This window comes from Hyperolius riggenbachi, chromosome 1, assembly GCF_040937935.1.
Source record: "Hyperolius riggenbachi isolate aHypRig1 chromosome 1, aHypRig1.pri, whole genome shotgun sequence".
Lineage (NCBI taxonomy): Eukaryota > Metazoa > Chordata > Amphibia > Anura > Hyperoliidae > Hyperolius > Hyperolius riggenbachi.
This window is the reverse complement of record NC_090646.1, coordinates 439,069,200-439,091,279: the sequence shown is the minus strand read 5'-3', so window position 1 is coordinate 439,091,279 and position 22,080 is coordinate 439,069,200.

Below are 22,080 nucleotides of genomic sequence, written 5' to 3'. Positions count from 1 at the left end.
GAGAGACTGCATATGTGTCTGGCTGTAAACTGAAATTCAGCTTTATTCCTTCAGGCTTGTTCTACTGCTGAACAAAATCTACCAAGTGTTCAGGAAACAGTTTTTCTCCATTACGTGCACACATCATATAAACAGTAATTACAAGTTTCAATGGAACTTTGTATGTTGTACTTATTTTTGTAAACATTTTATTATATCACTGAAGATGTGACACTTTGGCCTTAATTCACTAAGCTTATCTCCTGTCTTTAATAAATCTTCTAGAGTTGTTACCATGGTGATAAGGCATGTAGTATTCAGGAAACATTTTACCTCAGGCAAACCTAAAGTTAACTCTTCTGTCTTTAAGTTAACTCTTTAATCTTTAAAATAACTCCAGAGTTAAAGACAGGCTGTTCATTAACTGCGTGTGAAAAGAACTACAGATGAGGTAACTTAACTACAGAGGAGGTAACTTAACTACAGAGGAGGTAAATTAACTACAGAAGAGGTAACTTAAGGAATGAAGAGATAAGATAACTCTCTTACTGTGTGGAGGTAAGTTTTCTCTTGCCTTATTATCTCCAGCATGATCTTAGTGAATTGAGGCCAATGTCTGGGGTGTATGCAATTAACTGTGTAAAAGCTGACCTGAACTCAGAACTTCCTCTCTACTCTAAAAGATAAGAAACAGCATAATAACCTTTAAAGAACAACATTTACAGTATTTGTTACAGCTCACAGAATGCCTGCAATAAATCTGCAGTGTGTCTACTTCCTGCTTTCATGAAAGCAGACAAAGGGTTAACATCCTGTATTTACGCATTAGCTGTGCCTGCAGATGACTGACCAATTTATGTGCTGACACAGCTGAGAGATCAAATTACACTTGTGATTACTTGAAGATGAGGGGAAATTTGGGCTAGTGCACGCCAAAATCACTATTGCAATCGCTAGTGCTTAGCAATTGGCGAAATCGATTTTGAGAAGCGATTATCTGAGGGATTTTTGAATGAATTAGTGTGTTTGCACATTCATTCAAGCTGAATCGCTCCAAAAAATGCTACATGAAGCGCGTTTGCGATTTTAGAAAAATCATAATGCTGCTTTGGGAACACCCGCATAAGGTTTGAGTAGCCAATCACTTGTGAAAGCACTGGCGATCTGAAAAGAGCTCAGAAGTGCAATGTGCAATGCTCTCCCCTCATGCTGCGACCCCTCCTGCCCCCCAAAAATGGCCCTGAACGGGCCCCAGGGGGTAAGAGGCCCGCTCAAATTCTTGCAGGGGGGCCTGTTGACTTCTAGTTACACCCCTGGTCTGGGCATGTAATCCCTTTTTTACATCGGTGCTCTCTACCACCTTTTACAGGTGGTGATAATATGCAGTTGCTGTCTGTGAGTGGGGGCAGCTATCATAAAGCATATTTTTGGGGTGTGTATTGGGGTATTTGCAGGAGATGAAGTCAGGTGACCCTTTCAATTTCAAATTCTGTACAACCAATCTTTTTATAGGCTATGTGTGGTCATTTTAAGTTCATGTGGAGAGGTGTTTGTAATAAATCAGTATTTGCACACCTGGGGTAATTTTACTTTTTCTCGAGTTTTCTCGTGGTAGAAAAGTTTTCATCTTGGATTTAAAATAACGGTACTTATCCGTTAGCCGGGCGCATCCGGCAGGTGGCGCTAATTACTATTCCCCCTCCAGGCCGACATGGATAGTAGGGAAAGATGTAACTCTGGTGGAGTTTTGTCGCCACCTAGAGGATGCGCCCGGCTAACGGATAAGTACCAAAATAACTTTTTAACACTTTGCAATGGAAAAAGTACAAAAATGTATGTGAAAAAGTACTGTCAAAATAATTTTAAAGGATACCTCAACTGACATGTGACATGATGTGATAGACATGTGTATGTACAGTGCCTCGCACACAAATAACTATGCTGTGTTCCTTTTTTTTTTATTTCTCTGTCTGAAAGAGTTAAATATCAGGTATGTAAGTGGCTGACTCAGTCCTGACTCAGACAGGAAGTGACTACAGTGTGAACCTCCCTGATAAGAAATTCCACCTATAAAACACTTTCCTAGCAGAAAATGGCTTCTGAGAGCAAGAAAGAGATAAAAAGAGGAATTTCTTATCAGTGAGGGTCACACTGTAGTCACTTCCTGTCTGAGTCAGGACTGAGTCAGCCACTTACATACCTGATATTTAACTCTTTCAGACAGAGAAAGAAAAAAAAGGAACACAGCATAGTTATTTGTGTGCTAGGCACTGTACATACACATGTCTATCTCATTATGTCACATTTCAGTTCGGGTATCCTTTAAGTATTTGTTTGCCAAAGGCCTCTTTTCCACAGTTGATAGGCAGTTGATATGCCTCTCAAACTCACAACTGCTTGGTGCTGCCTGATAACTACTCACTGCTGCCTGGTAACTGCTTGCTGAGCACACAGTTCAACAGTTCGTGGAAAAGAGGCCTTAGGCCTCTTTGCTACTGAGAGTTGATAGACAGTGAAATGCCTCTCAAACTCTCACAACTGCTTGCTGCTGCCTGGCAACTGCTTACTGCTGCGATATAATTGCTCACTGCTGCCTGGTAACTGCTTGCTGAGCACACAGTTCAACTGTCCGTGGAAAAGAGACCTTAGGGTAGGAAAACACTAGGCAGAATCGCATCTGTGTTTTCCATGGTACATAGGGGAGAACGCATATGCGATTCTGCCTAGTGTGTTCCTACCCTAAGGGCTCTTTTCCATGGGCAGTTGAACTGTGTGCTTGGCAAGGAGTTACCAGGCAGCAGTGAGCAGTTACCAGGCAGCAGCAAGCAGTTGTAAGAGTTTGAGAGGCATTTCACTGCCTATCAACTGCTCCTGGAAAAGAAGCCTTAAATAAAGAAGTCTCAAAAGCAGCATCCAACTATGCATTTAGTCCCGGATCACACTTGCATGGATGCAGGGCCGGATTTCTGGCTAGGCCACATAGGCCATGGCCTAGGGCGGCAGAAATTTACCCCTGTTTGGGGCGGCTGAGGGCAATAAGGCAGCCAGCAGGGAAGACAGTGACAAATGACTGACCGGCGCCGCGTGTACCTCTTTTAATCATGCGGCCCGGCTCCCGCACGGCCGCCAGCTGCAGACCGCTTGTTGTAGTCCCTCCCCCCAGCTCTCTCTGCTCGGCTTTGACTTTACCCACCACACACAGTCAGTGGCAAGCAAGACCCGTTCCGTCCGCGGCCAGCCGCCCGCCCTGCATATGAGATTGCATTGGCTAGCAGGGGGCGACAGGCTGGACGGATGGGCAGGGCGGGTCTCTCAGTCACCTGGATGATGGATCATTCATGATTCATCTGATCTCCCCCAAATACCGGCACGATCGGCACCGCAACAAGTCCGCAATAATACATGAGCTTGCTTGGCTCAATTGGCTGGATTGTTTACAACGTAGCCAGCGCTCGTAGACTGACAGGGTCAGGTGATTGGGCGTCCAATAGGGCTGCTCGGGGGGAGTGGCTTGGCCAGTGCTGAAAACTGATTGGCTGCCGCTGGGTATGTGATTTGTGGCGGCAGTGTGTGGGTGATTAAAGATGTTTCCCGGCGGCGAGACACTTTGAACTGGCGGCGATCATGGTGGGGTAAGCGGCGAGAAGCTGCAGCCACAGCCAGGCAACTTACTCACATGTTGATCACATCAAGTTGCCTGGCTGCAATTCAGCTGTCCCACAATGTCCGACTCCGCCCCTGGCTGTGCTGTGTTTGTGTGAGTGAATGTGTGTCTGTCTGTGTCAGTGATGAATGAATGTGTAAACACGTGGTTCTGTATTAGAAAGAAACATCCCCACCAGGGCGCATGAGCACGGCACGGAGATGGATCACAGAGAGAAATGAAAGTGCCTGCCTGGTGATGGAATGTTGAGGGGCTTGTTGCAGAAGGAGAGGAAACCGGACAGAGGAAATTTGATGCATAAGGTATGCAAAATGCATTATGTGCTGCAATGCTTAAAGGGAAGGTTCAGGGAGGGTGGGTTAAAAATAAAAATCAAATTCCACTTACCTGGGGCTTCCTCCAGCCCGTGGCAGGCAGGAGGTGCCCTCGCCGCCGCTCCGCAGGTTCCCGGTGGTCTCCGGTGGCGCGCCCGACCTGGCCAGGCCGGCTGCCAGGTCGGGCTCTTCTGCGCTCCAAGGCCCGGAACTTCTGCGTCCCACGCCGGCGCTCTGACGTCATCGGACGTCCTCCGGGCTCTACTGCACATGCGCAGAACTACTGCGCATGCGCAGTAGAGCACGGAGGACGTCCGATGACGTCAGAGCGCCGGCGTGGGACGCAGAAGTTCCGGGCCTTGGAGCGCAGAAGAGCCCGACCTGGCAGCCGGCCTGGCCAGGTCGGGCGCGCCACCGGAGACCACCGGGAGCCTGCGGAGCGGCGGCGAGGGCACCTCCTGCCTGCCACGGGCTGGAGGAAGCCCCAGGTAAGTGGAATTTGATTTTTATTTTTAACCCACCCTCCCTGAACCTTCCCTTTAAGGGGATTATGTTTGCACACTGCACTGTTTACAATCTGATCCCTGCCTCTATGATGTCACTATGTCAGTAGCTGCAGGTGCTCAGGGGAATTTACAATCTAATCCCTGCCTTTATGTTGGTAACTGTCTGTACTCAAATGAGTTTACAATCTAATTTCTAATGTGGATAACTGTCTGTACTCAGTGGAGTTTACAATCTAATCCCTAGCCTTTATGTTGGTGAATGTCTGTACTTGGGGAAGTTTACAGTCTATTCCCTGCCGCTATGATGTCACTAACTACACAGAGGAATCTAATTCCTGCCCACGAGTTGAACTCGATGGACGTATGTCTTTTTTCAACCAAAATAACTATGTAACTATGTAACTACGTCAGTAGCTGTACTCAGGGGAGTTTACAATCTAATCCTTGCCGCCATGATATCACTAACTGTACTCAGGGGAGTTTACAATCTAATCCTTGCCGCCATGATATCACTAACTGTACTCAGGGGAGTTTACAATCTAATTCCTGCCCGCCATGTTAGTAGCTGTACTCAGGAGAGTTTACAATCTAATCCCTGCTGCCATGATGTCACTAACTGTACTCAGGTGAGTTTACAATCTAATTCCTGCCCGCCATGTTAGTAGCTGTACTCAGGAGAGTTTACAATCTAATCCCTGCTGCCATGATGTCACTAACTGTACTCAGGGGAGTTTACAATCTAATTCCTGCCCGCCATGTTAGTAGCTGTACTCATGGGAGTTTACAATCTAATTCCTGTCCGCCATGTCAATACCTGTAGTCGGAATCTTACAATCTAATCCCCGCCGCTATGATGTCGCTGTGATGTCACTAACTACTCAGAGGAGTTTACAATCTAATCCCTGCCGCCATGATGTCATTAACTGTACTCAGGGGAGTTTACAATCTAATTCCTACCGCCATGATGTCACTAACTATATTTAGAGGAGTTTACAATCTAATCCCTGCTGCAATGTCAGTAGCTGTACTCAGAGAAGTTTACAATGTAATCACTTCCGCCATGTTGTCACTAACTGTACTCAGAGGAATTTACAATCTAATCCCTGCCACTATGATGTCACTAACTCTACTCAAAGGAGCTTACAATCTATTCCCTGCTGCCATGTCAGCAGCTGTACTTAGGGAAGTTTGCAATCGAATCCCTGCCGCCAAGTCAGTAGCTGTCCTCACAAGAGCACTATATGCCGGTTGGAAGACAGTGGAGCAAAGACAAAACAACTATGCGCAGAGAGAAGACAGAGAGCTATGGACCATGAGACAGCTAAAGAGTACACGCAGCAAGCAGACCCAGGAAAATGAGAGAAGTAGATTGGGCAGAAGAAGAGAAGGCATCAAATTGGCAAGTATTAACACACCCCACCCCCCTTTCCTTTTCCACCAATTAATTCTGGAGGGGTCATTGTTGCCCTGGAGGGGTCATTATTATGTATTTATATAGCACTGGCATCTTCTGCAGCACATTACAGAGTACATAGTCATGTCACTGACTGTCCTCAGAGGAGCTCACAATCTAATCCTACCATAGTCATAGTCTAATGTCCTACCATATTATTATTATGTATTTATATAGCACTGACAATTTCTGCAGCACATTACAAACATGTCACTGACTGTCCTCAGCAGAGCTCACTTTCGGTGACATAATATTGTGTGTGGTGGGGGGCGGCTTGTTGACTGCTGGCCTAGGGCGGTAAAAAGTACAAATCCGGCCCTGCATGGATGAAAAACTAGAGCATCAGTTTCCATCAGTGACTCTTCCGTTAGCACACGGTCAATGCCACGGACACTGCAATCCGTGCAGACCCAAATTTGTGGTCCATTCGACGGAACTGTCTGAATGGATTCGTTCGAACAGAGTAATGTCAATGGATCCTATTGATTAACATAAGATCCGTTCACCTCCGTTAGGGTTTGTTCCATTACGGTCTGCTACGGCTGACTTCCGTTTGAAAAAATAAAAAGTTCAATAGCTGAACCCAGGTAAGCACTTGCTCAGGACTTGATAGTGTCAGAATCCGCTCTGCTGGCCTTGATTCCCTGGACAGTTTGTTGGTTTCCTATGCAGGTTGCATAGTTCAGTCCAGGGAAAAGAGGCCCTTTTGTCAGTTTGCAAGATTCGGGAGGCTTGCTGATTTGCATCCACTTATCTTGCAATCTGCTTGTCTGATTACTTTGAAGGCTTTGAGTATAAATGTCACTTCCTCTCAGAATTCCTTGCTCGTCATAGGATCTGTTTGGTGAAAACTGACTTTAGAGCCTCAGCCTCTTTGTATCCTATTGCTGAATATTCTAGTGTAGTTAATTATTGGGGAGTGCACTTTGCACTCCTACTAGTGCTGTCAGCTTTGTGTATTATTTGTACTGTCTAGTTTTGTCTTGTCCTGTACTTGCGATTACACTATCTCCAGTGGTGGCTGATAGTGAATCGTTTTGTCTGGAGCAAACGCTTGCTGTTGTCTGGTGTTAGGCAACCGATTAGCAAGCGTTCTCGGTATCTGTTTGTCTTTGTTTTTCGTGTTTATTTTTTAGTCAGGATTGGTACGTTTTTTCACTGTTGCGCATAACGTGCGGTGACCGCGTTTAGTTAGTTCATTTGTTATTTTCCTTGGCATTCGGATTGTGGTTATTTGCTTTGCATTCCTTTACTCAATTCATGCTCTGTCTTTGCTCAGGCTTGGGTTTCTGACAGCAATCGCCTCTCTTGCGATTGGCTTTCTCACTCTAGTCTGTTCGCTAGTGATATGTCTACCGTCGCTGGGTGGCGACTAGATTGGTAGACATTCATACAGTCTCTGTTCTTGCTCTCTTTTGAGTTGCTACCTTGTTTGTATTGCCCTGTGTTGCTTCATCGTACAATTTCTATCTGGCATCTGTGGATGTACAGAGGACTTGTTCCTCTGTGCTCCACAGCTCCACCTGCTGGTTGGAATTCCCCTCTACAAATATATACTGGGTACTCTGCTTCTGTGATTGTGGGGGATTTCCATTTGCTTCAGCGCACTTGGTGTGCGCTGACTGTGGAAATCGCCCCCAGATCATTACAGATAGATGTACTACTACTAAAAAAAACACAAAGAGAGGCGCTAGTCTAGTTTAGGAGACTGCAGCTTTCAAGAGATTTCAGTGCTATAGGAGAACAAACACACAGTCATTGGCTCATATGCAGTATATACTCGCATATAAGCTGACCCGTGTATAAGCCAAGATACCCACTTTTCCCTCAGAAACCAGGAAAAAGTGATTGACTCGCGTATAATCCCCCTCCCCAATATAGCCCCTCCACAGTAGCCAGATGTGCTCCCAATGCAAATCAGCCCCATCCCCGTAGCCAGATGTGCCCCAAAGATGATAAAGCTGTGTCCCAAGACGTCCCAAGATGGCATGATAGATATGAGACACAGCGATTGCCACACAGGTAGAATCCCTGATCATTGCACTGCTGACACATTGCTTGCACGCTTCGCTCCACAAGCTAGGGAACACAGGTAGTCTTCAGCAGAGCATTCTGCACACCATGTTGCAGGGGATGGAGGACACGGACATAGTAGGGCGCAAGCTGGTAAGAGCAGGATCACTAGTGCACAATCCTTACGCTCCTCTGCCAGTAACAAAACCTGCTACACCATCTGCTTTGCTCCACTGACTGGCATATAACCCGAGGGGGTAACTTTTCAGCACATTTTTTATGCTGAAAAATTAGGCTTATACACGAGTATATACAGTAACTTTTTCTCCTGAGTTTTCTCATAGGACAGTAATCTGCTGACTTGGCTCTCCAGCTGTTAAAGGAAACCTGTAATGAGAAAAAGTTCCCCTGGTGGGTACTCACCTTGGGTGGGGAAGCCTCCAGATCCGATCAAGGTTTCCCCCGTCCTCCTCGGTCCCACGGCGGCGGCGAAAAAGCTCCAGGAACGGCAGGGATTTAAATATTTACCTTCCCGGCTCCAGCACAGGCGCAGTATTGGCTCTCTGCCTTGGAGATAGGCGGAAATAGCCGATCGCTGTCGGGCCGCAATACAGCGCAGGCGCAAGTCTCCTGTGCCTGCGCAGTATAGCGGACCCGACAGAAATTGATTATTTTCGCCTATCTCCATGCGGAGAGACGCAACAGCGCTCCCACTGGAGCCAGGAAAGGTAAATAAATCAACGCTTGTCAGCCTTGTCGAGGGAGGATTCCGGGACACTTCGGGGGAGCCAGCGATAGATTTCCTGCAGCTGCAGTGGAGGGGGAAGCCTCATTGGGACCCTGAGGCTTTCTCCTACCGAGGTGAGTACCCCCAGGGGACTTTTTTTTGTCACAGGTTCTCTTTAAGGAACTACAAGTCCCACAATGCATTTGCCTTTATGAATCATGTCTGTGGCTGTCAAACTCCTGCAATGCATTGTGGGACTTGTAGTTTTTTAAAGGGACCCTGAGCTCTAAAAATAAAAGAAATTGGTACTTACCTGGGGCTTTCTCCAGCCCACCGTAGGTCAGCTGGCTCCTCTCCCAGTCCCTCCACCTTATACTGATTACCGGACGACTCCCGGGCCAGGTGTCAGGGTCCCACTTCCTTAACGGAGACGCTCTTCGTCATCACGCCGGCCGATGCGCGTCATCACGCCGGCCGGCGTGACAGTACTGCACATGCGCGGTTTAATCGTGCATGCGCAGTACTGTCATGCCGGCCGGCGTGATGACGTGCAGCAGCCAGCTTGATGACGAAGAGCGCCTCCGTTAAGGAAGAGGGAGCCCGACACCTGGCCCGGGAGTCGCCAGTGCGGTAAGCGGTGGAGGGACCGGGAGAGGAGCCAGGATGATGCCGGGGGACCTCCCGACCTACGGTGGGCTGGAGAAAGCCCCAGCTAAGTACCAATTTTGTTTACTTTTAGAGCTCAGGGTACCTTTAACAGCTGGAGAGCCAAGTTTGCAAATCACTGTCCTAGGCGATAATTTTTCATCTTCTATTTACAAATACCTTTTCAGCACTTTGCACTTGAAAATGTACCAAAAACTAAGTACTATCAGGAACATTTTGAGTATGTTCTTGCTTGCTGCTAGTTTAAAAAGCATTTTATTGACAAGCTTGAAAATATCACCAAGGAGAAAACTCAGGAGTAAAAGTTAATTGCCTATGAGCCATTGGATTGCAATGGAAGAATGGATTCATGGGGCTTGATTCACAAAGCGGTGCTAACTGCATGACTTTGCGCGAAAAACTTTGCATGCGATCTGATTGAAAAATCCAGTGCTAACCTACTTAGCACCCTGGTTAACAGGTCTAAAGACTTTAGACATGCTAAGTAGGTTAGCACTGCTTTGTGAATCAAGCCCATAGTGTACTAGATAAAACAACCATCTTTGATGTAGGAGACCAGGGTTTGAATCCTGGTTGGTAACCATTTCCTTCAACACTAATCGCTAATGCTTTCTTTAATAAATATCACAACCTCTCATTCTGTACACAGGTACTTCTTTTTACTAATATCTATACTTCTATGTTTACTATTGTCAAACTGCCCATACTAATCTCCCCCACTGCAATCTATCCAACAACCTGTGCAATGCCCAGCAGGCATACCTTTGCTTGTCAGTGTGTAACTATACACCTATGCAGAGCACAAAAATCAATTCCACAGAGCAGTAATGTGCCAGTCAATTAAAAGTACAGCAATGTCATAAAGGTCAAGCCAGGGCCAATGGTTTCAATAACATGCATTACAAGAGTGCACTGTGAACACTTTGATAAACTATAATAGCTCTTGGCTATCAGCAGAAGAACAAAGTGGCTGGAGCTATGACAACAGAGAAAAAGCTTTATGGTATAGCTATAGGAGGTGGACAGGAAGCTACTATCCACGGACTTTAATGGCTAACGGGATGTACACATAGCTGAAATTCCCTTCTATCTAACTCTGTTGTGTTCACATTGTATGTTTTTGTAAAGGAGAGAAACATATTTATTCATTCTCTGTTTTTATTTTGTTATTTGAACCACTGTAATAGTTGAAGGGATTCTTAAGCCAAAGGGGGAAAAATCAGTTTTACTCACCTGGGGCTTCTACCAGCTCCCTGCAGCCGTCCCGTGCCCTCGCAGTCACTCATGGTTCCTCCTGTGCCCTGCCGCTAGCTACCTTTGATTTTGGCCGATTTTGGCCTAGCCACCCATTTCCTTCTTCGTGTTCCCATCTGCAATAGTGCTTTTGAGGACAGGAACACGAAGAAGACTACGCGTCGCCAGGCCTGTTGGTCCTGTCGGGCGAATCAAAAGTAGCTGGCAGTGGGGAACAGGAGAATTAACAAGTGACTGCGAGGACTCAGGATGGCTGCAGGGGGCTGGTAGAAACCCCAGGTGAGTTAAACTTATTTTTTTTCTTTAGGCTTAGGTGTCACTTTAAGCATATGTGTGTGTGTGTGTATATATATATATATATATATATATATATATATATATATATATATATATATATATATATATATATATACTTAAGGCACACACACTCTCATCCAATCATCTTTCTACTTTTATTTCTACTTGATTTGCAAATCTGTGCTCTTACTGCAGCCAATCACATTGCACAAATAGTCATGGCTGACCTTTTGTTTTCGAAGTCTAACAAATTTGACATCATATTTCACACATACTCAGTCCATTCCAAATCAACATACTTTTTCTTCACGTTTAGAATTATTTAAACCCCCTATTAATTTGGGGGTGAAATATTGTTAGAATATCAGTAATTGTCTACTACTAATATTCTTCTATTTGTTTTCCTATCTGTTGCCAAACTTATCTGTTGCTCTTAATCTGTACACTTGGCTATATCAAAACAAAGCGCCCTGTGCCCTTAAAAAGCACCTGGTGCACCATGGCTGCTAATTTACACGGCGGTCTATGGAAACACTAGCCAAACATGACCTGCTTTGCTGTGAATGGAGTTTGCTCTGCAAAGTGTTTTCTGGATAGTGTACTGGTTAAAAATATCACCTTTTATGTAGCAGATCAGGGTTTGAATCCTGTTTGGGGCCCATAAATATTCAGTAAGGAGTGATTGGGCAAGACTCACTAATGCTCCAGGGTGACCTACTGAGTGTTCCCTTAGTAGTTGCAGCTCTCAAGTGTTTTCGATTTCATTAGAGAAGGTAAAAATGCTATTTAAAATGAACCCGAGGTGAGAGGGATATGGAGGCTGACATATTTATTTCCCTTTAAACAATACTAGTTGCCTGGCAGTCCTGCTGATCTATTTAGCTGCAGTAGTGAACTGAATTACACCAGAAACAAGCGTGCAGCTAATCTTGTCAGTTCTGACAATATTGTCAGAAACCCCCGACCTGCTGCATGCTTGTTCAGGGGCAGAGGATCAGCAGGGCTGCCAGGCAACTGGTATTGCTGAAAAGGAAATAAATATGGCAGCCTCCATATTATTCTCAACTCGGGTTCCCTTTAAATGTTAACATATACACCAAAGACAAACTTTTTTTTTTTTACAACAGACACTAAACTCTCATACACAAATTAGATAATTGTTGTTTGAAACATATGATGACCGACCAATACTGTCTTATTGGATGACAATCGTCAAGAAATATGCAAGCACATACAGAGATATCTGAACATGCTAACCCAGTATCGCCAGCTGCCCCCGGACCGACAGCTTTCTAAACCCCCCACCCCAGAACAGCAGGGAATACATTGTAGGCTCCTCTGAGGACAGTTAGTGAAGTGATGGCACGGATTACATTATAAGCTCCTCTAAGGACAGTTAGTGACATGATGGCAAGGATTAGACTGTAAGCTCCTTGGCAAGCAGCACATTCGGTGAGTGACTGTTCGCTGCGCCTTCATCCCCTGAGTGCCAGATCCAGCTGTTGGCAGCTGTCCACCGCTATGTGCAAACAGCCCACGGCTATGTGCAAACTGCTAACTGCAACTGTCACCCTGCTGCTTACAGCCTGCCCCTTGCTTTCCTGATGCCCTAGGCCATGGCCTTTGTGGCCTTGCCTTAAATCCGCCCATGGTAATGTATATATTACACATGAATAAGGCAACCCGATAGTGTGTGTGTGTGTGTGTGGGGGGGGGGGGGTCGTCCGCATTTTTTGACTGCTCAGACTGCAGTTGGATGGGACAAATCTCTTTTCCACTAGCAGTGTTTTGCTATGCTATTCTGATCACTATTGGATCACAAAACAATAGGTACTCAATGGGCGAGGATGTTTCCATTAATGTGATGTGTTTGCAACATGATTCTTTCCAATCGTTATTGTCATGCCTGCTGCAATTTTTGTGCACTTGAGCTCCTGTACAAAGTATAAGAGCAAAAATAAATTGCATAGCGATCGCGCCTCTATGTGTTTTTTTGCTATTCAAAATATTTACAGCCTTTTCTTTTTACTCCTTTCAGAAATCGCAAATGCACAGCAATCATGCTGCACACCAAACAAATTGCACAACGTTTGCAGCGGAATTGCTGCAATCACGCTTTTCAGTGGATAACAGCTCTAATGTGCAAATGCAAAAGTTAATTGTAGAGGATGTGACCGGTGAATAGAATCTTGATTTAGCAGTTTTGTTTTGTTTGTTTTATTCTGGTGTCAGTATACAGAAAACCAGTAAAACATTTGTGCCTAGAGTTGGGCTATAAAGGGACCCTAAACCGAGTAAAATTATTTAGAATAAACACATGAAGTAGCTGCAAATGAATATTACATACTTACCTCACAGTCAGTTCTTCTCAGAAGCTCACCATTTTCTTCTTACAATTCCTTCCAGTTCTAACAAGATTCTGCCAAAGTTGCTGTCAGTTATATATCAGTTGCTGTCAGTTATAACTGAAAGGACAATCAATGAGCAAGGTGACGTTTATGTTTTTCTATGGCTCACATTGGCAATATTACAGTTTACCAGTGTGCTGATCAGAAAGCTTTTATGGGGTAATGTAAGAAGAACAGAGGCACCAACAGAATAAAATATAGCTAAAAACTTTAAAACTCCTCGGGAGGCGGTGGTGGACTCATCTCCCCGAAGCAGACATGATACTGTCGGTTTTAGTACAAACAAATTTATTTATATACTCCAACATACAGCGCAACGCGTTTCACGGGTATATTCCCGCTTCCTCAGGCAATAATGAACAGGAGTACACACAGTGCAGTCTTAAGGTCACAATAAGCGCCTCTGTGTTATTGTGACCTTAAGACTGTACTGTGCTGTATGTTGGAGTATATAAATAAATTTGTTTCTACTAAAACCGACAGTATCATGTCTGCTTCGGGGAGATGAGTCCACCACCGCCTCCCGAGGAATTTTAAAGTTTTTAGATATATTTTATTCTGTTGGCGCCTCTGTTCTCCTTACAATATCAGCAATCACCCCTGGTGGAGGGGTTGAATTCCCTTTCTTCTCCTAATCTACAGAGAGCGACATCTTAATCCTGAGTGAGGACAGGCCTAATCTCCTCACCTGCCTACACAGTGGTTGCCTAATTGGTAACCCTGACTTGTGAGTATATCTATCATGTACTTTTCCATTTACCCATCACCCAACTTACTACACTATATTGGGCTCTCGGTGTCCCTTCTTTTTCTTTTTTATGGGGTAATGGCCATTTTCCAAAATGCAGAACAGAGAATTCCATTAGTCTCCATGGACAAACAAGACACAGGAGAGGAGAAAGAGATTGAGGAGTAGACTACATGGGAGGTAAGTATGACGTCTGTATGCTTATTTTGACTTTTAACTTTCAGTGCAGGTTTGCTTTAATAGTGTACGCTGGAGATACACTTGCTGCATGCTGTGAGCTGAGTCAGAGATCTCTTTTTGTTGTGTTTCTCATATACTGTATATAGTGCAGTGTTGGTATGTCTCACTGTGGTCAGCCAATCCAAAACACTCAGAGATGCTTTGTCCTTCTTGACCTCCCAGGATTTTCTGGAAATAGTACACAGAAGAACCGCAACTGTAAAAGACAACCTCATCGAGAGTTCATAAAACATGTCACTTTTCAGACCAAAAGTTCTGACATCAATAGAGAGCACAAATCACAGGCAAAAGATTTCATGTGTCTAGTCCACAGATGTGTGTGAGGAGGAACTACATTACGTATTGCTGTAAAACAGAGTAGTGTACTGATGTACCACTAAGAGGTGCCTGAGGCGGCCTGTGTTTACGACTACTTAGCACACCAACTGTGTCAGATGAAAAACTAATTGTCATTGTAACACACACTCTTCCCATAAACATCTCAAAGGGCTTTGCCTCCCTTTCATTTATTGCTTCAGACATGTTTTTATGTAATTCATCTGTCAATTATAATTCTAAATTGACATGTAGTGTATGTTCCCACTAAATTGTATGAGAAGTGAATGGGACAGCAGTAATGTGCAATAACTCATACCACAGTATCCAACAGGGCAGGTTCTAGTAACAATGGAGCTCCCGCCTCCCGGGCAAAATTAACCCAGGGACCCCCAACAGACACCTCCCGACCAAAAAAGTGGCATTAGGGGCCAGAGCCGGGACAAGGTCCTCCAGCACCCAAGGCTGAGACACCAAAGTGCGCCCCTCCATCCCTGCCACCCGAGCCATCAAACACTGATTGCTATTAGACTAAGGCGCCACAGGGCCCACAACCTCCCCAACACCTTAATATCTAGTTATATGGCTTGCAGTCACTGCCATGTATCCCCTTTTCTTAATTCTTTCTGCTTCAAACACAATTAGGAATGACAGCTGAATGAATTCTGCGCCCCCTCCTACACTGCACCCTGAGGCTGGAGCCTCTCCAGCCTATGCCTCGGCCCGGCCCTGTTAGGGGCCCTTTATTGCAGCCACATGTTCCCACGGGGCCTGGGAGACTGCTGCTGGTATCCACGGTATTAGAAGGCCTTAAGCTAACAGGTACATTTATAAGGCAGGGGTCACACTTAAAATTTGATGTGTGATTTGTGAAAATGTATTCCCGGTAGATGTAATGTATCTCAATGGCATTCACTTGTATTTATGACTTTGTGCAAATTTAAGTTTGCTAATTTTCTGTGTTTAAAATTCAGACAGCAGATCTTTTTTATGTGTGATGTGCATTTTTGTGTTTCAATGTAAGTCAATGGGAATGCAGAAAATTTGCAAAAAAATGTGCACTCCGACTTGAAAGTTAAAGTGGACCCAAATTAAAAATACAAGATTTCAGAAATAAAATCTATTTTCTAAATTATAATAATAAATAGCAGCCTTTTTTCAGCTGCATGATGACAAATATAAAATATTTTACATTTATTGGAGGAACTCCTCCCTTCCTTTCAACTTGCAGACAGAATCCAGCAAACTGGTGGAGTAGGAGGTGTCCAGCAAAGGAGGAATTGCTAATGGCTGTCACCTGTATAACCCTAGTTATGAAAAGAGAAGGGTGAAAAGCATGCACTGAAATGCTCATAGGCTTGAAGGAGTGTTTATTTATCTTTGTATGTGTCAGAGTGGTGCAACTAAATATTTTGAATTAAATGTTTGGTTTGGTTTGGGTCCGCTTTAATAAGATGGATTTTCATATAAATGAACTTTATTGGTATTTACAGAAATATTGCAATGCAAAATTTTGCATGCAAATAAAAATCACAAAAACATGCACAAATGTTTGTGCAGATCGCAAATGCAGAATTATGCATGCGGAAGATCACGTTTTCCCGCAAGTGTGAACTGCCCCTAATGTCCCTGTGTAACATTGTTTAATGTTGTAATGTCTCCCTTATCTATTGTACAGCACTGTGCAATATGTTATGCCTGGTACACACTGTGCAATTTGCCGTCAGATCGACTAGTCGAATGGATAATTTACAGGTCCGATAAGATTTCCGATCGTTTTTCTGATAGATTTTCCAATCACTTCTGTACAAAATTGATCAGAAATAAAGATTGGAAATCTGATCGGACCTGTAGTAAATTATCGATTCTACCTATCTATCTGACAGGAAATTGCATGGTGTGTTCCAAGCGTAAGCTCTCTAAATAACATAAAATAATAATACTGTATAGTCTATGGGAAAAAAGATATAGTGCACGGCTGCCACCTAGTGGTATACTTTGCAAATAGCAACAAAAATTAAATCTAAATGAATGCAATGAGCCATATTCACTAAACTTCAGTAAAGTTGCCATGCGCAGGGAGCACGTGACAGTGTTACTCACTGACTACATAGCACCCGTTGCACAATTAGCCCAACCCATTGCTAGTATAACGTGTATTAGGCTACTTGCTCACAGTGCGCGCTATGTAGTCTGCATAAGTAACGGTAACATTTCTGTGCGCTTCATGTACCTGGCAACCATGGGCTTAGCAATCACACCGGTGACCCCACCATCGCAGGGGGGCCCAGAGGCTTTGGGAGCCCTTCCACCTCCCTCTCCTCAACTGCAAGTGCAGCCAATTAGCGAAAAAAAAAACTCCCCATTCACTTACAAATACCATGTGTAATTTTTTTCTTCTTCCAGGCACTGCTGCACAGCAAAACACTCTCTGCTGCCATTCGCCGGCTCCCGATCATGTGACCTGCATGGGGTTCGGGAACCAAGGGGGCCTCGTGCTATGATTTTTGCAGTGGGGCCCTATTAAGTCTAATAATAGAAAATAATCCTAACGCAGCAGTGAGTCATCATAAAATAATTGTAATACGGCAATCTTTCACTAGAAAATAATCCTAACGCAGCAATGATTCACCATAAAATAATTGTAATGCGGCAATCTTGCACCAGAATGAATCGCAATGCAGCAGCGTTTCACTAGAAAAGAATCGTAATGTGGCCAGCGTTTCACCAAAAATGATCGTAATGTGGCCACTGTTTTACCATAAAATAATCATAATGTCGCCAGCATTTCACCATAAAATAATTGTAACGTGGCCAATGTTTCACCACAAACTTATGACCACCTGTAAAACAAAAAAGTATTTACTCACCTGCAGAAGACTCCTTTTACTGGGTGCAGCTTCCCCCGACGATCTGCAACAAGCAGCCAGCCTGCGAAAGTCCAGTGCTGACAGGCAGAGAGCAGGGCTACGGGAAGATGGCGCCCAAAGCCTTGTACTGGAGACACAAATAGTCTCCAGTACAGGGCTTCATGCGCCATCTTCCTGTAGCCCTGCTCTGCCTGCCGGAAGACTATGCAGGCTGGAGCGGTGAGCTACGGGCTGCGGGGATGAACTGGGGTGGTGTCTATTAGACGCTGCAGCCAATTCACCACGGGGGGTCCCACAGTCTGGCAGGGGAAGGTGGGCACGTCCCCTGCCCGCTGTTCCGCTGTTGCCTGCTGCCCCTCCCTGCCGCTCTGCCCAATTGAGGGTGCAGGACATTTATTTGAGGGGGCCCTGCCCCCTCTCGCCCCGCGCCAGAGCCAGCCATGTAGGGCAAGAGGGAAAGTTTAGTTCAGGCTTGTGCTTTATGCTCACAGTCTGCTTTGGAGATTGATAGCCAGGGGCAAAGTAGACAGATTTTTTTTATACCATTAAAGTGCAGATTTTATTTTATTTTTTATACCATTAAAGTGCAAAAACATTTGTACAGCGTGGATGCATGTTTGTAGCAGGTTTTGTTTGTTTTTCAGAAGCGGAATTTCACTTTAATCCTTTTCACGATGAACTTATACATACAGCAGCACTCCTGGTGCTGATTAAAATCAGAAATCTTAGTTTACAAGGTACCTAAACTAACATGTGACATGAGGGCATATTCACTAACCAGGTGCAAAATTGCCATGTGTAAGCAATGCACAGGAATTTAACTGGCACCCCACTGACAGCGCGCAAAATTGGACAATGCAGATTAGGAAAATGTTGCCTGGTCTGAAGAGTTCCAATTTCAGCTGTGACATTCAGATGGTACAATCAGAATTTGGCATAAACAACTTGAAAGCATGGACCCATCCTACTGTACATTGTGTGAACAGTTCACGCTAGTGGTGGTGAAATGGTATGGGAAACATTTTCTTTGCACACTTTGGCCCTCTTTGTACCAATTGAATATTGTATAAAAGTCACAGCCTGAGTACTGTGGGCGACCATTTATGACCGCAGCGTACCAGTCTTCTGATGACTACTTATAGAAGGATAATGCTCTGTTACCAAGCTCACATCAACTCAAATGGTTTCTTGAACATGAAAGCCTTTATAGTCACCAGATCTCAATCCAATGGAGCAACTTTGGGAATCAGAATCAGAAATATTTTAATCACCAAGCATGACTGGGTCTGGCTCAGAATTAGGTTTGGCACATACAATTGCTCAGAGTAAACATAGGAAATAGATGATAGAACAAGCATAAACAGGAGTACAAATTGATAATTACATAAATAGGAGTACAAAAAAGAGGCCTCAGGGTTCAGTTCCGAACATAGTGTTTCTCTAGATAGTCTATCAGTCTGACAACTTTACAGGGGTACAAAGTGATGGGGGTGGCCTCTGACGGTGGGATGGCCTAAAGGGAGTTCAAGAGGTTGACAGCAGAGGGGATTTCCTGATGACGGCGGAAGGCCAAAACCTTGGTCGGAAAAGGAGATAGGGCTTTTCTATCTGTAACACCAGTAGTGGCAGTGGACTTAAAGCGGAATATAACCCTGCATTTCAACTTTGCTCTAAAATATTATTTACAGCATATTATATGCAAAAAGCATTTTTTTTTTACTAGACCAGCATTGGAAGGGTTAAACACAGACGTTTCAAGTTCCGTGGAGAGATACGCAGAAGTTTAGATTGTTACATTCTATGTATCTATTGATAAACAGTTACACACTCTTTGGCAGTCCTCCAAGCTCCTTCTCAGTCAGAGAGATGAGTCATTCAACACTTAGATACATTTCTGTAAACAAAATGTATCTCTTTTCAGCTTCGGATGCGTCTGCAGAAATCTAAAGGAACTTTAAAGCCCTCTGTAACCCTTCCAATGCTGGTCTAGTAAAAAAAAAATGCTGGTTGCATATAATATACTGTAAATAATGTTTTAGAGCAAAGTTGAAATGCAGGGTTATATTCCGCTTTAAGGTGCACTTTACTCCAGGGATAGTGCAATACCTTACATGCGATTTCATGCAAACAGGATCAAGTGTGCATGGACCCTCAATGTGGGTTGTTGTTTTAATTTGTTTTATGTGTTTTATTAAAGTGTACCTCCCTGTGCAATGAAGTAAGAGCCTGATAGTGGTCTTTATGCTTTGGTAGTGGCCACATGACTCTGTTTTGTGAGCACTGGGTGACTGCAGGCACTACAGAAGAGAGTGTACATGGTTCAAGCACCGAGGCATATACTTATCTTAACTTCAGGAGGTTGACAGAAAAGGGGAAAAAGGAGTTTCTATGCCTTGAAGTTCTGGTGGAGATGGCCCGAAACCTGCGACCTGAAGGGAGTCGACTGAAGAAGTGGTGACCTGGGTGTGAACGGTCGCTGGCAATACTCAATGCTCTGGAGCATAGTCTGAAGTTGTGAAGGAGGTCAAGTGAGAGAACTTTTCCAATGATTCTCTCTGCCGACCCTCTGGAGTTCGTATCTGTCTCTGGTGGAGGAGCCAGCGTACCATACTAGGATGGATGAGTAGAGGACGGACTAAATGGTGGCAGTGTAGAAGCTCGTCAGCATCTCCTGGGCCATGCAGAACTTTCCTCAGTTGGTGGGGGAAGAATAGCCTCTGCTGGGGTTTCTGCTGGGTCGAGGCAGTGTTTACCTTCCAGCTCAGGTCCTAGGAGATGGTCGTGCCAAGAAGGCGGATGCTGGCCACTCTTTCGGCCTCGTGCCCTCAATTAAGATAGGTGGTGGAGTGGGGGCATGCAGTTTTGGCTTGAAGGACCAACCTGTTCTCCCTGCACCACTGGCAGATTCTGTTGACCTTCTGATGGTAGTACTGCTCTTCAGTGTTTGTTACGAGGCCAACGATGATGGTGTCGTCTGCAAATCTGATGACCTTGACAGAGTTCAGCATGGATCCGCAGTTGTTCGTTTATAGGAAGAAGAGGGCAGGACTCAGTCTCGTGGGGCCCCCATATTTGTTACTATTGGTTGAGAGGAGACATCCCCCACCTTAATGACTTGGAACCTGTTGGTCGGTAGGTCTTGTCCACAGGCGCAGGGTGGGATGGACATTCAGTGGTGCAAGATTGTTCTATGGTATGGAAGGGCAGATGGTGTTAAAGGCCGAGCTGAAGTCTGGTAGAAGGATCCTAACATACGAGTTTGATTTGTCCAGGTGGTCATTTTTGAGCTTCATTCATATGTTAATAGCATCATCAGTGGATCTGTTGAGCTGGAACGGATCCAGTAGGGGCAAAGTAGTGAGCTTGAGGTGGGACAGGACCACTCTTTCAAGGGTTTTCATGAAGATGGATGTTAGGGCCACGGGCCTGTAGCTATTAAGGTCATAGTTTCCCTTTATTTTGGGGACAGGAATGATAGTGGACTTTTTGAAGCAGGCAGGAACTTTGCCCTCCTGAAAGGACATGGCGTAGATGGAGATGAGGATGGGAACCAGCTGCAGTGAGCAACTTTCTAGGAAGGCTGGCGACACACCGTCAGGACCAGAAGCTTTCAGAGGCTTTCCTGGCTTTCAACATTGACAGGTGGAGTAGGACATCAGCCTCATTCACGGCAGGAGGGGGTGGGCTAAAGCCTAAGACATTGTCAGCTGCTGAGGGGTGGGCAGATGCCATGTCTGGCCTGGCTGGACCCACCTTGCTCTCGAATCTGCAGTAGAAGTTGCTGCCGGCTATCTTGGTGCTGGGTGTCCAGGGCTGGTTCTATCATGAAGCAAGGTGAAACATTTGCATCAGGTGGCAGGGATTACAGGGGCAGCATGTTTGTATTGTGTTTACACTAACAGCATGCAGTCAGAATAGGAGGAGATGTGAGAGGAGAGCGAGGTAAAGAGGTCATCATTAGGGAAAATCAGCTTGTTGTGCTGTGTGAGGAGTCTGACAGCGGGTGAAGAGGGGGGAGGGAGGAGAGCAGCAGTGTTTCACTTGAATTGTACAGCAGAAGGGAAGAGATGGCACTGCTATCCTGATTGAGGAGGAATGAAGTGGCTTTGTCCTCACATGTTTGCCTCAGGCAGTAAAACGTCTAGAACTGGCCCTGTGGGTGTCACATGTTGGGGAGGTGGCTTATATTTTGCACCAGCTTTGAGCCCCTTCCAGACAGCTCATGGATAATTTGATCGCAGGCTGCGTCTCAGCCTCTCTGCATACTCCCTCTTGGCAGCTTTCAATTCTTGCTAGATGTTGTTTCCTGCTATCTTGTAGTCCTTCTTGTTGCCGGACTTATGCGCATCTTCTTTGCTTCTTCTCAGGTGCCGTAGTTTGTTGGTGAACCACAGTTTGTTATTCGGGTAGACTTTGAAGGACTTGGTTGGTATACAGGTGTCCTTGCAGAAGCTGATGTATCAGGAGATTTATTTTCCGCCAACTCATCCAGGTTTGGTGCTTCCAAGGCTCTCCAGTTGGTACAGTTAAAGCAGGCTTGAAGTTGGAGCTTGGCCTCGCTTGACCACACTTTGGTGGACTTGAAGGTGTAACGATTGTGGAATTCTTTCTCTCATTCACAGGATG